This window comes from Aotus nancymaae, unplaced genomic scaffold (assembly GCF_030222135.1).
Source record: "Aotus nancymaae isolate 86718 unplaced genomic scaffold, 86718_ANA_hifiasm-v0.15.2.pri h1tg000008l, whole genome shotgun sequence".
Classification (NCBI taxonomy): domain Eukaryota; kingdom Metazoa; phylum Chordata; class Mammalia; order Primates; family Aotidae; genus Aotus; species Aotus nancymaae.
In genome coordinates this window covers 40,830,111-40,833,786 of record NW_026988419.1, presented here as the reverse complement: position 1 = coordinate 40,833,786, position 3,676 = coordinate 40,830,111, and the positions used below count along the sequence as shown (strand labels likewise).

Sequence of the window (3,676 nt, the reverse complement as noted above, 5' to 3'; positions counted from 1 at the left end):
TTCCAGTTGCTTTTCTTTGGGCCTCTATGAATTTCTCCTGACCATGAATGCTTCAGGTGTCAACTCAAGACTGGGTCAGGGTCTATATACAGATTTAGCTCCCTGTTCTATTACTACCTTCCACCATGGATCAAAATTGATTGCAGAAATTTTATACTTTAAGTTATTAAATTATTTCATGCATTGTAGATGAAAAAATAAGAACACACACACGGCAATACATAATAATGTTGGAGCAAGTACATCTGTTTTCTAAACACAGCACTCAAGACAGAGACTGAAGGAGTAACATTACAGGTTAAGTTCATTATCCTAGTTGAATAAATTCATTGAAGTTAAATAACCTTCTTTAAAATGTTTTTACTTTCTCATGTATAAAACAAAGATAATAATAAGTATCATTTAGTAAGGCTGTGGTGAAATTAAACAAGATAAAATATGTGAAGTACTATTACAGTGTTTGGGAACATTTAGCACTTCATTATTGTTAGCTACTATTTATTGACTTAATATTAAAAAATTCAAACTGCCTGTTTCCAAGCACTGTAAATAAAATTCAAAATCACAGGCAAAATTAGGAATGTATTTTTGTAATCTTACAGAGAAAATATGAACAATTTACATATAAACATATGTTATTAATCAACGATAACTCATGAAAACATCAATAACAAAAATTGCAGCCCTAAATAAATAATAAACATGTAAAATTAACCTTGATATTAAAGAAACAAGTCAAATTAAACATCAACCTGGTACAACTTTCTACCTATCAAATTGGCAAATGTTAAAGAGAAACAAAATGACATATTAACATAATATGTGGATAAAATACTGGAAGTCCACAGCAAAGAAAACCATTTAGATCCTTAATTAATGAGTCTATGAATATTTTTCAAATATCATATATGATCTTCTTAGGCTAAACTGTCATGCCATAAAGTCAGGGATCAGATCATTCTCATTAATGCCTAATACAGCACTTTTTACTATATATATGGCACTATTCACTATATATATAATATTAATGTTGGATTGTATTATTATATATATTATATAATTATATATTATATTATATATAATTAATTATATGATTATATATAATTAATTAAATATATAATTTAATATAATTATATAATATACAATCCAACATTTATCAAATAAAAGAAAAATCATTTAACCCAATACAGCTTTCATAAAATAAGTAAATAAACTAGGAATATAGTGTCATTTCCTTGTACCATAATGAAGAACTTATATGCTTTCTTGTTGCAAATATACACACTAAACTTTGTGAAGAGGCAGATGATGATCAGGAAAAAAGAAAAAATTAATTTATGACAATAATGGCATACTTTATTAGTCAAAATTTTCCAGAGAAATAGAACCAACTGAAGATACATATACACATATGGATGTGTGTGTATATACACACATATTTCTTTCTGTGCTTTTCTCTCTCCAAATAAATAAACACATATATGTTTTTGTGCATGTGCATGTGTGTGTGTGTGTATTTGGAGAGAGAGAAGTACGGAAGGACAGACTGAGAGAGAGAAAGAGAGAGAGAGATTTAATGTAAGGAATTGGTTCACATGGTGACTATAAAAGCTAAGAAGTTTCATTATCTACAGACCAATGAAAGAAGGAGGTGTAGTTTTGGGGCAAGACTGAATGCATGAGAACCAGGAGAACTGATTGTGTAAGTTCTACTTCAAGCTCAAAGGCCTGAGAACTAGGAGCACTGATGATGTAAGTTCCAGTTTAAGGGCGGGAGAAGGCTGATGTTCCAGCTCAGATAGTCAAGCAGGGAGATACTATTCTCCCTTCCTCTGCCTTTTTGTTCTATTTAGGTCTTCATAAGACTGGATGAGGCCTACCCATATTGGGGAGGGCAATCTGCTTTACTCAGTCTATTGATTCAGCTGCTAATCTTTTCTGAAAACACCCTCACGGATATGCCCTAAAATAATGGTTGGCCAGAAAGCAGGGTACCCCATGACTAAGTCAAGTTGACACATAAAATTAACCATCAAATATATCAATAAATACATTTTATTCCAAGGTAAAGTGAGAATTTTTCCTAGCACAGTACTTATAAAGAATTATGACTAATTTCCTCAGGTAATCTACTTATTTTATTTTGTTTTTTCTTTTTAAATTTTTAAAATAAAATAAAATTTGTTTTGAAACAGGGTTTCGCCATGTTGGCTAGGCTGGTCTCAAACTCCTGACCTCAGGTGATCTAATTGCCTCGGCCTCCCAAAGTGCTGGGATTAGAGGCGTGAGCCACCGTGCCTAGCCATTTTTCTTTCTTTTTGCTTTTTTTATATATAAAAAAATTTTAAGGCCTCTTTTCTAAATGGTCCATATTTATTAGTACTCTGATCAGAGAAATCCAAAGGCTACCATATTGGAGGTTTTCTAGAATTCTAGGCTGTCTGTTACACTGTAGGCTTTAAAGCCTTGGCTTGTCGTACTGGGCCAGGTTTGTATGGGAGATAGGTCTACAGCTGGACCAGCAAAGATGCTAAGAGAGGAACACTGTCCTCCTACCTAGTGCTTTGTGGGTGAGAGATACTGATACAGACAGTGGAAAAAAGAGCTGGATATTACATTCTCATCAGGAAGATCGTATAGTTATACGACTTGGGATATGTCATAGGCATCAGAGTACAAAGCAGGAACTGAGGCTACCAGCTTCTCCCACTGAGTATCTTGCATTTGGAAATCACTTGTGGGACTCTCAGTGAAGATAGAGTTCCACGCCCAATTGGAAGGTCTAAGGGCTAAGGTGGAAGGGAGCTGTAGAAATCTGAAACCACAAGAGAAAAAGCATAAGAAATGATAGATGTTCTCAGGAAGGTGGGCACATCCTTCTTGGATAGAAGGATCTGGTTTGGTTGCATTGCTGATTGCTGCTGATTGCTGCTGCTACTGCTGCTGCTGCTGCTGCTTTTTCTGTTTGAATCACTGGTTTCCAAAACAAACCTTTACTGTTGACACCGGTAGGTCGAGTTTCAAAGCTAGTTTCTCCCGACAATTTCTATCTGGGAACATGGCCTCACTAAACAGAGCTTCTTGCTCTTCATACTGTTCGCAGATGAATGAAGTATGTTCTTGATGCCTTCTCCATATTGCTGTAGTCCCAGTTACTCGGGAGGCTGCGGTGGGAGGACCACTTGAGCCTGGGAGGTTGAGGCTGCAGTGAGCTGAGACTGAGCCACTGCACTCGTGCTTGGATGACAGAATGAAACTGGGACTATGAGGATGATAGTCCCAGAGAGTATCATCCTTGTTTGTTCTCTTTCTGGATCCTGTGGTGGTGTCACCTTCATGATGATATCTAGCGGGATCCTGTGGTGATAGCACCTTAATGCTGAAATCATTCCTGTTGATGGAAGGGTCTGGCTGGGGATTCTCTGGGGCCATTCTATACATCATGGTTTCTGAAATCTGTCCTGAATCCCCTTAGACTAACCGTTTTCAGTCCTGCTTGGTGTGTCTCTCTCTGGAAATGCAGTTACCTTCTATTTTATTTAGTTATTTATTTTTGAGGCAGGGCCTCACTCTGTCACCCAGGCTTGAGTGCAGTGGTTCAATCACCAGCTCATTGCAGCCTCAACATTTCCTGCTCTCAGGTGATCCTCCCACCTCAGCCTCCCAAGTAGCTGGG

The 3,676-nt window shown here is 36.6% G+C and overlaps 1 pseudogene; it reads right to left on the bottom strand.

Annotated features, from left to right (window-relative positions):
- Positions 1-2,388: 2,388 nt before the first annotated feature.
- On the bottom strand, positions 2,389-3,444 carry LOC105718375 (arginine-fifty homeobox-like; annotated as a pseudogene).
- Positions 3,445-3,676: the final 232 nt, after the last annotated feature.